The sequence below is a fragment of the Pelodiscus sinensis genome, chromosome 12, assembly GCF_049634645.1.
Source record: "Pelodiscus sinensis isolate JC-2024 chromosome 12, ASM4963464v1, whole genome shotgun sequence".
NCBI lineage: Eukaryota > Metazoa > Chordata > Testudines > Trionychidae > Pelodiscus > Pelodiscus sinensis.
Genome location: NC_134722.1, coordinates 29618318 through 29632119, shown reverse-complemented (window position 1 = coordinate 29632119; position 13802 = coordinate 29618318). Strand labels below are relative to the sequence as shown.

The window sequence follows — 13802 nt, the reverse complement described above, 5'->3', positions numbered from 1 at the left end:
GATGAATCAGTTCATCCAGACACGTAGAAGCTGGCAAGCCGTGGGTTCTGGAAAAGATTATTTCGGTTCCCACTGTTCAGCGCTCAGCTAGAATGGGGAGGACAAGGCGAGTACAAATATGGATGGGCTAGATTAGATCAATCTATTTTCTAGAATACTTAGCTCGGTATCTCGCCTGTAAATGACACCCACAGCCATCCAAAGTGAGAGAAGCCCAGTTCTGTGCTGGACAGAGATGGATCTAAATCGGTGTGAAGGAACTAGATCCAATGACAGCTGAGCAGTTAGGATTGATTTGGCGAGCATGGAATCTAAGGCTGGCCTTGTGTTCCTTGATGTGCTGGTTTCCTGCGGTAATTGTTTCATTTGCTCTCCCTGCCTAATCAGTAGTATTCATTTAGCACATTCAAAGTTCCATTTCATAGCTAAGGAAATTAGGCACCGCGAGATTAGGTGACTGGGCTAAAGAAAAGCGAGCCAGAGGGCAGTGCTAAATAAATTTCCTGAGCTGTGTTCTAATCTAACAGATAGACAAAGCTCTCTTCCCAGGAGAACAAACTGCGTATGTTGAACAGAAGCTTTTGTTTAAACACAATTATATTTAATGAGCAGGAGGAAACGTTGTGTAAGCAATGTTAAGGTCACGGCACTGATAGATACCAATATCCTTGGAAAAGAAAACTTATCCATCACTTACTGTGTTAAGCCGTGGGTGCACGAATGAAACAACATACTATCAACCCTGCAAATTTTGGACACAACTAGGCAGAGATGTGTGCCAGTCTTCACGATGGTTTTTATTTTCTATTAGCTTGTTGTTACAGCATCAAAGTGACATTACTCAGCATAGTGTGCAAGGATCTATGGTCACATTCATGTTAGAAAAACAGTTGTGCAGGTTGAAAAACTTTAAACAATTATTCTATATTAACTTTTAGCAATTAAATAATCTCATCATAAAGAGTTTGTGTTTTTCAGATTTATGGCCCAGTCATTAAAAATTTGGGAAAATTAGGCATGGATACTTTTTCATGGGCATTTTATAGTATTATTGTGGATTTCCCACTGCTGTTTTAATGAGGAAACAATGTTAACATCACAATTTCCCTTAGGGGGTCGGGGGTATGTTTGGACTGAGAGAGGCGTGTTCTTTTCCCCTTCAATATTATATACTGGGGTATATACGTTTAAAACAACCCAATGGCAAGAGGAAATTTCCTAGGCTCTAAATACTTTCCAGGTTCAGGACTCTCCTAATGTTGGGTATAACTGCTGAAACATTTAGTACGAGGTTAATGTTTTGGATTTGAGCTAACGGACCCAGGAGCGTGGGTTGCAGCAGAAGTATGAAGCTGCTCTGTGGAGCAGTCTGAGCCCGGGTCAGCAGCAAAGGAGTACCAATAAATAACCCGCCACAGCTAAGCTTTTATTTACAAATTACACACGAGCATTATTCCGAAAGAAGCAAGGGGTCCTCAATATCCATAGACAGGAGAAACTTCCTTTTATGAGAGTTCATGTGATTGTTCTCTGATTCGAATTCCACGTCCCGTACAATGAGCCGGGGCGAGGGAGGTGTTGGCTCTTCATTGTGGCAGAACCCCCAGCGCAACTCCATTGTTCTATGCTCAGCGCTAGAATCGCAACTCCTGGGCCACCCCCGCAGCGTACAGCAGAGCGAGGGCCCGATCCTGCTCCAGCCCTAAGGAACGATTCGTCTCAGCTCCTTTGCTCTCTTCAAGTAGGGGAGACGAACCCACTTTGTACCGCCACCCTGATTCCAAATCCTTTGCTAAACCAAAAGAGCCGTTTCCTGGGAGCTTAGCTAACCCAGAAACGTGGCTCACTGTGTGTGTGCGTTGCAGGTACAGCGGACCCGCTTCAATGCCATCTGCATGCGGGCTGGACACAGGCGGCTTCACTTTGCAGGTCACAAAGTACTCCCCAAACAGACACCCCCCCACGTACACCTCCCGAAAGCCGGCCTCCTTTGCCTCCCACAGATTACATCCTGTTAAAGCCGGGAGAATACCCCCCCCCCCCCCCCAGGTAAGAATTCAACCAATGTTCATTCCCGCCCAGGAAATATTCACGTGGGCTTTCAATGCGAACACCAGGGCACAAATATCAAGGCCAAGAGTTTAAGTGTTTCATTCATCTGTAGATCACACAGCGTTAGGGGCAGCTTGGTTTATTTGTATGCATTAGTTTGGGTGCATCTTTCCCCTCCACTGACAATTATGGAGTCCTAACAGATTTCTCCCTCGTGCTTTGGGTCCCTCTGGACACCCCCTCTAGCACTTTGGCAGCCGTCAATCATTTTTCTCGCCCAGGGCTCAGCGAGTTGCACTCATCCCTTCAGATCGTTTGATTTCACAGGAGCTTCGTTAATAAAGGAGGCAAACGCGAATCCTCCCCCCCCCCCCCCCCCCCCGAATGATGCTAAGAGCGTGACATTACGAACTCTGATCCCAGTTACCAGTCACGTCAGGGTAAATCGCTGTCTGCGCTGGTGAGATGGGTGAAAGTTCAGTGCGTTTGTCCTCCCCCCCCCCCCCCCACACCCTAATTCCCGGGACTGCGCAGGCAGCTCCCCTTAACAGAATCCGAAGAGGCCCTTTAAGTGAGCCAGCCCCGGATGCCCCAGGAGGGACCGTCGCAGAAGCCTGAGTCAGCGTTTGAACAAGGAGCTAAACTTTCGTGAACCTTTCTCCCTTCTGAATTCCTCAATTCCGTCTCGCAGCAGCCCTGCCATTAGGGCTAATTACTACTCTTTATTAGACAGCTAGAGACTGGATTTAATTTACTGACGACGCACGGAACTAGATTAAAATCCCCAACATTAGAAAGCAACTCAGAGACAACAATAGGCTCCTCTCCGACGTGCAGAAAGGAGGTCATTGACTCGGTCCCTGGGCAGAAGTGGTGGGCGGCTGATTTTTTCTCCCCAACACTAAATCCTGCAAGAATGAGTTTGGTTCAGCAGCTGTCTGGGACTGTAAAGGAGGTCACTGCTCCAGCCGCAGCTCTTTAGCTGCAGGGCTTTGACAATTTAGGATCATAAAGAACAAAAAAAGCTCCAAAATCCTACCTAGGGATTTAAACCTGCGCTTCTTACACAGGCCAGAGAGTATTTGATTGGCCGCCTATGGCTGACGGTGCTTGGAGTACGCTTAACCTCCTCTGATTGTATTAGACTTGGCTGCGTTTCCCTTTAACAGCAGAGAACCACGCTGGTTTACTCTGGGTTGTAGGTGGGCTGAAATGGTGCAACTAGCTACACGTGGACCACACGTGCAATATTGGGCACAGTGTATAAGGTACACCCCGAGTTCACTCCCCAACTTTCTCCTTGCTCCTGTTTAACAGGCCGTAGGTATGGGAGGGTCTCAAGACGTCAGAACCCTCCAGTTGAACAGATGGTTAGTATGAAGGGCCTTGCTGTGCATTTTGCCAGCGGACTGCAAACAGCAATTGGCTGGACTCCAGAAGGCATGCCAAGGTCTAGCCTCTGATTGATGGGTGGGGAGGAGAGAGAGACTAACTCTGGGAGTGGGGCCTTCCAGGAATCCCTTTGGGCTCTGCTGATTGCAGATGTTGGTGTATGTCTCCCCCTTCGCCATGTATAGCAACTCCCCAAGTGAAGGGGGGGGGGGCAGGAATGTGTTTTGAGGCAGTGCCCGTAAAGATCGAATAGCACTCGACGGATCGCTCCGCTCCCCTGCCTTCGCGGCCAGAGGCAGGAAAGTGCCCCGACGTTCAGGCTAATGGAGCAGCATGGCGCGTTGGTGGAAAGTGGCTTCCTTCCGGCACCCCTACAATCCCGCGCGTGTTGGGGTTGTCCCTGCGCGCTTCCACGTCACCTCGGGAGAGGCTTTCAACGAGGCAATGGTGCGACGCGGCCCGCTGGCTTCAAGCCCAGTTCAATCGCGACGCGGAGCTGTCGGGGGAGACTTTAAGATCAAGGCGCCGCCGTAGGACAGGAAAGCCTCCTAGCGGCTGAAAACACGTGGCGCTTCAGCCTCCTCTTTCCAGAGACCATCTCGAGGCTGATACACCAAGGTAAGCCTCGGCGTTTTAATCTAGGTCACTGGGTATTCACACCCGCCTCCCCACCTCCGAAAGGACGTGATTTTTTTTAACCCAGTGTTGATTTCACACAGTTCTCATGAGTAGCAGAGAGAATTACCAATCCGAGCTAGGAGAGAGCGGCCAGCCCCTCAGACCAGACAGGCAACTGGCATCCCCTTTCTCTTTCATACACTCTCGTGAATTAGTTGGGAAAAGCCTACGTAGCCAACTTGCTGATTTCCCCTCCCCCCCCCCCATCAAGATCACACCTTTCTGCTCATACACGCTCCCACATTTACTTCAGTACCGATCCTTTGTCTGGGCTTGGCTTTTAGTACTTTAGAGCGCTCAAAGTCAACAGGTCGCACTTTTTAAGAGCCTTTAATATATTTTCAGTTGCTCTAAGTAACGTCTGATTGAATTTAGCGTTTATTAGAGTGGAGCATCAGTTTACACAACAAGAACTTATGTTTCATTCAGCTAATTAGCACGACGTCTTCGGTTTATGAGCCATATCGCTAATGGTAATGACCAGAGCTGATTGATTTCTAATGTGATTATAATTACACAGATGTAAGGGGATTAAAAAAAATCTACATCGTTAATTGTTTTTTGGGGAGGGGAAAGAAGGTGGAAGGGGAGAAAAACTAACTCCGGGTGTATGAAAAATAAGTGGCTACATAGACGAATAGCTCTGGTAACAGAGCAGATTTTGTTTATATGAAAAAGTCAAGTGCAATTAACTCACTGAACGCTTAATCTATATCCTGTATTGCACAATAGCATTTCCTCTCTTCTAACCCTCTCGGCGCTTCGCACTAGATCCCCATAAGAGTGCTCAGAAGCCTGCCAAACTCGCTTCTCGAATTATATACCGCAAAGTATTGCACAGGTGGGGGGCCGATTTCCTAGGCAACTCCTTCCCAACCCGGGTGCTCTGTCTGGGTAGTTTGCCAGCGCTCTACAACGGAGCTCTCCTAACGCCTGGCACCCTGACGGCTGCGGGGAACCAGGGCTGCCTTCTCTGGGACCAAAGGGGCGGCGGAGCAGTGTGAACGCTGGCGCCGAAGCGCCCCGAGCTCTCCAGCTGTGGTAGGGTCCCTAGGCCAGCAGCTTTCCCTAAGCAGAGGCCAGGATGGCTCTGCTCCCTCAGAGAGGCGTCTGGGCCAGCAAGAGCGCTTGGGGGTCCGGGGGGTAAGCCCGCGTCTGCAGTTACTCAGCCAGCAAGGCTGCGTCTCGCTCTCTCCGTGGGAGGCACCAGAGTGACCCGCGTGGAGCTGCGCTTTGGAGACGCACGGCACCAGCCTGCGCATTCGCCGGCGGGCAGAGACGGATGGGGGACGCTGTATTTGCAACAGGTAAACTGCCGGGGCGGGTCCGCAGGCTCCCTGGGCCGGAAGCAGGGCCGGGGACAGGAGGTTGGCGGGGCTGGACAGCTGTAGGGCGCAGGCACCGGGCGCGTCTCCGGCTCACCCCCAGCTCTAGCGCGCCGAGCCGCTGCCGAGCGCGGGTGCAGCCTGGGGAGGGATCGCGCGTAAAACCCCGGGGTGGAGCCGACCCGCAGCAAACTTCCCTTGGCCCATCTCAGCGCAAAGCGGGCGGCGAGAGCGGGCGCGGGGGTCCTGGGAGAAGCGGGGCTCGGGATCCCTCCGGCCCAGTTATTGCGGCTGTTTCCACGGCCGTTGGGCAGTAGCTTGGGCAGGCGGGGTGTTTGGTCAGCTAAGGTACGTGCTTGGGGGCACGGCGGGGGGCTCACACTTCCAGCCTGTTGTGCGGCGTTGGGAAGGCCCAAGGCGGGGAGGGGAGGACTGGCAGGGCGGTCCGGGCCTTGTGAGCCCCTCTTCAGCGTGCGTCACACACTCGCACCTGGCTACAATAGTGCAACGTGCCAGAGCCTCAGACACTCCCCTGCTCGGCCCGGCCCGGCCTTCCACGGAGAGGGCACCTTGGATTAACACACAGCTGCTTCCCTCCCGCAGCCCCTACAGGTTCGGCGGCCTTGCCGGGGGCTAAGCCGCAGCAGGGCAGCGTGCGGGAGCTGCTTGTGCAAAAGGAAACTTGTAGCCAGGCGGCTTCTCTGCGGCTGGGTTCGCTTATTGTCACGCCCTGCAACGAAGGAGGCATCACTGTTGCGAGGAAAATGCAACGCGGGGGCTTGGCCAATTGGAAGGAAGCGCTTAGAGATAAAGTAAGAGCAGAAGGAAAAAGAACAGATCCTCCTTCTCCACTAACACTGAATGTGAGCCATGACCAATACAGATAACCATCCTGCACCCAAAGGGCGATACCTACTATGAGACTGAGGCCTTCCTCTGAATGGAGGGGGCAGCCCCATCATAAACACAGACAGATGCTTGTTTTCTCTTTGAGTGCTTAACTGAAGCCCTCATGTTCCTCCTCCATTGTTCTTCCTGGACTGGTTGCTGATGGCATTGATAGCAATGCTTATCCCCCGGGGGAGAGCTGTGTAGATCTGTGATACATGTCTCTTGTCCTGCTCTAAATGGATTCATTGTATGTTCTGCTGGAGTTCCTGAGCAGTAGATTAGTAAATGGCCTGCTTTGCTGTCACCACATCCAGAGGTGCTGGAGCAATGTGTATAGGGATCAATTCTCTTCCAGAATATGATCTGAGGAAGTGGGTCTGGCCCATGATAGCTCATCACCTATTAAACCATCTTGTTAGTCTTTAAAGTGCTACATAGTTTTTCCTTTTGTTTTTTCAAGATCAGACTAACACAGCTATCTCTCTATTACTATAGGGGAGTGCTGAGGGCAACTGAACCAAATGGATGTAATGGAAACCACCTCAAGCTAGGGATAGAGCAGCATCCTTAGGCCAGGTCCACACTAGGGCACAAAGTTGAACAAAGGTACCCAACTCCAGTAGGTGAATAGTGTAACTGGAGTTGAAGTACCTTAGTCTAAATTTTTGTGGCCTCCCCACTGTGAGGCGTTGATGGGAGAAATTCTCCTATCAACTTCTCTTACTTTTCACGGCCTGGCGGAGTACTAGAGATGATGGGAGCATAATCTGTGGTTGAAGAAGTGGGTCCTCACTAGACCCACTAAATTGACCCCCAGGAGATGGCTCTTCACAACATCAATCTCCCAGCAAGTGGCGACAAGGCCTTAGTTCCGGTTCCTATGCTCACATCCTTCCACTGCTTTAGAATGGCACAGCTTGGGGTGTACTTTTTAATTAGGTAAACTTAGCTGAGTTCAAAACAATATCAAATGTATAAGCCCTCCATCAACCACTTCCCTTTCTAGAAAGGCTGAGGGAGGTCTCCTGCAAAGGTCTGTCACAGATGCTGCAAGTCAGTGCTGTGTCATTTTCTTTGAGGAGCCAGCTGTCTTGTCTCAAATTCTCATTAGACGTTGGGGTCTTGGGTAAGAGAATGGTCCTAGCATTATACATACATTCACAAATTTACAAAGAGCTGGGGCGGCCCTAGACTAGCTGCCAGCAACTGGCGCCCTAGGCGAACCATGCAATTGACGCCCTCACCTACAAACACCTCAACGAAATGGTGCCCCATTTAATTTGGTGCCCTAGGTGACTGCCTGGTTCGCCTACATGCCCTTGACAAAGAGCACACAATAATTACTTTGGAAACTCTTCAGGGCAGGGAATACCTCTGACTTTATAATTGTATGATGGAGTCTTGATCTTGGTAGGGGATATTAAGTTACTGTATAACAAACAAAAAGGAACAAAGGAATTACTATATTGGAGTGGACCTGAGGTCCTCCCATTATAGTCCAATATCCTGCCTGATGGAGGTACCTTCTGAAGGAAGGTGTAAGAACCCAGCAATAGGCAGACATGGCCAACCACAACTTCGGAATTTAAGAAGCCTCCTTAGCTGCTTAGCTCTATCCTATTCATTATTTTATAAACATTTCCCATGTCCCTCTCATTCATCTCCTTTCAAAAGTGAGCAATCCCAGTCTTTAGACTTTTGTGTGAGTTTTTCCAGGTTCTTGATCATTCTCAGAACCTCCTCTTGTTTTTGAATATCATTTGTTAGATGGAGTGACCTGTTTTGTGCCAGTGCTCCAGAAAAGGCTGCATTATTGATTATATACAGGCATTATAATCTAGTCCATATTATTTGCCATCTCATTCATTATACAGTCTAATATCTTCGGATTGTTGACCACAGGTGCACATAGTGAGCATAAGTCCTAAATGAGCTGTCTGTAGTGATGCCCAGGTCCCTGTTGGGCTAATAGTTAATTTATTTACCCGTAAGGTGAATGAGAAGTTTAAATTTTCCTCTTCAAAGTGCCTATCACTGCAGTTACCAATGGTGAATTTAATTTGTAATTGAATATATAACAAACAAGGTTTGGTGGTAACACATAAATGTGACCACCAAGCTGGCAGTGATGAAAGATTTTGAAGCACACTGGACATGTATGTTACCTGTAAAAGGCCATTTTCTGCCCAAAAGTACATACAGTGCCTATTTCAAGGCCACTGAAACCAACAGGAATCTCTCTGTTGACTTCAGTGGATTTTACATGAGGCCCATAGATTGAAATATAGTTTGTCTTTAAATATTGAATAGTGGTTCTACTAAGGGCAAAGAAGGCAGGGCTCAGGATTTAGGATAAGATATGGTCTGAAAGTGACCATTTGGCTCTTGTAGGGTGGTAGCCCAGATTCTCCACTATGACATTTTGCCAATAGTTTTTTGTAATGAGAAACAGAATGCGAGGTCATGATGTAGATTTCCCAGAATGGTACTGCAGCTGTATAGCCCAGACCTGTGTCCCTTGGACACACAGGCAGTTTAATTGACTTCAGCAGGTCCACTTGCATTGGTCAGGGACCAGGCAGATGCATAAGGATTTGCAGAATCAAACCCATATTGACCTGTGGTCTGTTTTTCCTCCTAGTTTGACCATTGGCTCACACATCGGTTATGTGAATGACTTTTTCCAGTGCTTCCTTGATCATATAAAACCCCATAACCACTTCACACAGCCAAATAATCGTTCTATTGACAAAGAATGTCAGAGAGATGGTATATGTATTTGAAATGTGAAAAAATATTTCTGATAGTTTGAAAATTCTTGTGTCCACAAACTAATCAATCACATACTTATTTTGTCTTGGGCAGTCAGATAATCTGGAGTCAAGACCAGTTCCTTTTTTTCTGCAACAGCAAATTATGGTGGATCTTTATGTTTAGAAAACCCATTGCCCATAATGTTACCTTCACAAGTGAACACTGGTAGAGCAACTTTTGTAACCAATAGCAAACCTCTTAGATGTCAGGGGCTGAGAGAAGTTCTGTAGGTGGAAACATTTAAGAAGATCTTTGGTCTTGTGTTCTTCCTCCCTGCCAGAATTGCTTCCTTGGGCAACATGAATATTTATTTGTATTTCTTTGGTTTATCTCTGCTGAAAATTGCTTTTCAGGTATTGTAGAACTCCAGGATCTATTGGGAGCTTATATCTAATTATCTATTGATACTTCTATAGAACCAAATGCTATGAATAGCTCTGTGTCTGTGTTTGGATTGGCACAGAAAGTGCCACAGTACAGTGGAAAGGTATTGACAGATTTTGGAGATGACGAGAGAGGGTGTAACAAAAGCATTGTTTAGGCGTGAAGAGAGTGTAGTTGAAAATAACACTGTTTGCAACCCTGAGGATGGTTGAATTTCCTATAGCGATCACAAATGGGGGGAGGAAAGAGGGGACAGGCCTGGGATAAAAGATAAAGAATTCAGTTTGCATCATGTTTAGTTTGTGGCAGTGATGGTGGGCTTTCCAGGAAGAAAGATTAGTCAGAGATGTGAATCTGAGTACAATGGGAAAGGTCTCTCTAGGAGTTCTCCAGTGTGAACAGTGCATCTTTGTATTATAACTCTATGCCTTCAGTAGCTCTATCAGGGCTACTGTGACTATATCTAGATACCCCAGAAGAGCCTTTCCGTTGGGGAGCCTACAGCTTCAATGCCCAAGATTCAATTTTATTCTGTCTGATTAAACTGTCTGTGCTATTTTGAATGGTATATATGTGAGTGAGTACAGTAATGTGTAGGGTCAGGCAGGGAATTTTTCTGAGCTATACACATATTGGCACTGGGAATGGTTAGAGAACTAGTGAATGTAATTTCCGGTGCAGGAGGGCATATGTGCTGTGACATTTCCATCTCTGACAGAAATGGGAAGACATCTTGGTTCCTCTGAATTACAAGCTCTTTATCAGAAGTCTATGAATATTCCTTTTGCTCCAGAAGAGACAGCAATGTTGTTGCTTGAGATGGAAAAACAAACACTGCACAATATTGGGGTATATGGAGTTGTATATAGCATCTAATGTCTACTGACCAGTAGAAATCCAAAAGTGTCCCACAGCTGGGACCATATAATGTACGCTTTGATTTTTGCATTTATGGTGTATATGTACAGAGGTGTACATAAGTATATGGATGATATACTAGGGTAGCTGTTTTATAGCCCAAATATTGCTCGTTTTTCAGTACAGGTTGGACCTCCCTAGTCTGGCATCCTTGGTACCTGATTGGTCCTGGATAAGGGACTTTGCCAAATCAGGGAGGTCATTTGCCAATCCACAGGACTCCCCGTTGGACTACAGATGTTGTCAGATCAGAGAGTCCCAGGTTAGAGAGGTTCAATCTGTACTTTGGTAAAGCAAGGGAGGGGGAAAATCCTTAAAATAATGTCATATATTTGGCTTTGTCTTGGGATAGAAAAACTGCAATAACTTTTGTATGTATGCAATATGTAGTATGTAACTTGATAATGTCAAAGATAGAATGACAATAGTAAAGAGTATAACACAGGTACTTCTTTAAAAGGTTAGTGCTAGCTGATTGAAGAATAAAAACTTATGAAAATAACGTTGTCAGATCTCCACACACTAACTTCCACAAAAATTTGAAAAAGCTTCAGGATTTTTCCATTATAGGTGTAATATAATAAACCTATATTAACTTCAGTCGAATGACACCAGTACAAAACTGATGGAGCCTGATTTTCTTCTCTTTTAAAAATATTTTTTAAAATAGGAGTAAGATGTACATGCTCAGATTCCCTAGACCAGTGGTTTTCTACCTTTTCATTTGTGGACCCCTAAACTTTTGATTGGAGGTTCAGATTCCTTTGGAAACCTTACACATAGTCTAATATATGGACTTTTGACACACAACTTCTGTATGCTAAGAGCAGTTCTGATGCAGGAGGCTAACACCCTTTGGTTACAACCTAAAAGCTGGGAAAGATAAATGAGTACTATAGAACTGTAGGTGAAGCACAGAATTATAATTTGACTTCTTTTTAGCATTTAAGCATACTTACTGCTTGCTTTATTTAATGGACTCCAAGTAAGCTGGAGGATGCGGCAAATATAACCTAGGGGATAAGGTAAGATGTGAGTGGTGAAGTGGACCAGTTCATTATTCCATAATGAAATGCTGCCTTGCAAAGGGTGGTGTTTCTAAATTAAAACAGCTAGGAGCTGGTCTGATTAGTGCAATTAATGTCAGCGTATTCCAAAGAGAGGAAAAAAGGTTCTTTGCTTAGGTTGCCTTCACAAGTATTCCTTTAATTTAAAGTTGTGAGACTATATTTTATATTTCTGAATGCATCCTTCACATTCTACCTTAATGGTGACAGCACATCACACCACCCTGTGTTTTTATTACATTGTACCTACAGCACTGTCTAATGAATACTAGTGCATAAAGGCTTTTGTACATCTCATACCTGACTGAGCTCCCATCTGACTCATGGATTATTTTAATTCAACCCTTAATATTTGCAGTTTATTTTAGTCTCCTTTCTGTTGCATTATGGGCCAGATTGTGGCTTGCCTCATGTGAATGTGGTATGTCTGGGTGGGAAGATGCCAGGAGCTCTCTTCTTCATCTGTGCAGGGAGAGGCAGGATCTTTGCTTTGCTCTCTCTGAACACAAAGACACAAGGAGTACCATGCTACCAGTGGTACCAAACCCTTGAGAGGGAACAGGCTGTAGTCTTGATCCCATAGCAGTTAGCACAGTCGGAGAGGAGGAGTCCAATGTACGCTGCAGCTCTAAAGAAATAGTAGTCCCATTCTCAGGGGCTTTCCCAGGGGCTACTAATGTAATTGCTTATGTTCTCACTGCAGGTAGAATCCCTCAGATGCAGAAGTGTCTCTCCACATATATCCTTCTGCAGCTTTGGCTCATAGGGCCATAATGAGGCTTATCCATTTCCCAGACAGCTACACAATGTATCTTTCCAGTTTACCCTAGTTCACTATTCTTCACTTCTGAGAGAGCCCATGTTCTTCTTATCTGCTGTCCAGGTTAGACAATCTTTTCTGTCCCCTCTGTGGTTCATTTTCTTCTCCAATTACATGTCTCTTTAATTTAAACTTCCCTTTCTATTCTCCCCCAGTATCTTCCCATGGCCTTTTCCAATTTGCTCAGACTACTTTAGAGTTCAGGCTGTTCAACGCTTTTATCTTCCCAATTCAGCCTGTTTTTTGTTTTGTTCCTATTCCAGGTGAGACCAATTTTATATCCAGCATTGGGCTCTCTGGTGGAAATGATGGAATGTTACCCTTGACTGAGGTACTGAGCATGTGCTCCTTCCGTTTGGGTCAAAGGAGGTTATGTGTGTGCAGCCCTTCCACTGGGGACCAGGCTAGATGGCCCCAAGTCAGCAAGACACTTAGTTACATTTTTCATGCTGAGCCACATGCTTATTTCGTCGACATCAATGGGGTTACTTGTGTGTTTAATTAAAGAATTTTGCTGGATTTGGGGCTCATTTAAATACATCTTTAGTGATGCTCACCAGAATGATACCTGTTGTTCATGAAGAGCTAGCCTTAACCCATCCTCTGAGAGTCACAGTCTGGTATTTGCTTTGCCTTGTCTCCTGGAGGGAAGAAAATTGGGCCAGCCCTTTTGATGGCATAACTTACTTCCTTTTCTCTGTTGGCTGCTCTATACTGCTGCCTGCTCGCTCCCTCTCAATTCCATTGCAAGGAGGTATGATGACAGCCCATCAGCATATGCCAATGTGGGTCACGCATATAGGGAGGAAAGAAGGCTGCTTTATCCCTTACTTCCCTCCATGGATATGCAGTCTGGCTCATGATCAAACCCAAAAAGCTTCCCATAGCTCCATAGTTTTTTAAATAAATTAGGAAATAAAATGGTTCCCACAGAGTAATATTAAAAATGTACTAGGAGATAATTTCTTTCAAGGAATATAGACAGCCATATTTTTGCCTAAAAAGCGATGCACATCAAATGGGGAGTCATCTTTTTATCTTCGATTAAATGTATGCATTTTTTTTCCCTGGAGAATTCTGTTGCTATTCTGGGAGATACATTTTTATTGTTTTTAGCCAATAGATAGACTGTCTAACCTTGGCCAATGGAGGTTTTTTATTTTTTGAGAGAAGAACATGCGATCTTGCTTTCTACATTGAAAGATTAAATTGTTTTGTTCACAGATCTTGTGGGAATGGTTCACTGAAGAAATGGAGGAGGAGGAGCAGCAGTGCTTGGGGAGAAACACACTGAGATTATTTATTCCTCTTCTATCTCCTTTTTATGGTCTCTGGAGCGTTAGGATGGCAATTACTGACATATCAACCATATCATGAATTTGTCATAGTTTGGGATGTCAACCTTCTTTCAATTGATGGCATATTTATCAATTATCTACCAGAAAGGCTTTATTTTTTATA

At 46.0% G+C, this 13802-nt stretch overlaps 1 long non-coding RNA gene across 2 annotated transcripts in view; it reads left to right on the top strand.

Annotated features, from left to right (window-relative positions):
- Positions 1-4355: 4355 nt before the first annotated feature.
- Positions 4356-13802, top strand: part of LOC142831080 (uncharacterized) — a 32662-nt gene continuing 23215 nt past the window's right edge. Inside the window, exons 1-2 of one of the 2 annotated variants that reach the window (XR_012906714.1) lie at positions 4356-5429; positions 6051-6259. This is a non-coding gene — a long non-coding RNA (uncharacterized LOC142831080). The remainder of the gene's footprint in view (positions 5430-6050; positions 6260-13802) is intronic. The other variant, XR_012906715.1, reaches the window with a different exon arrangement.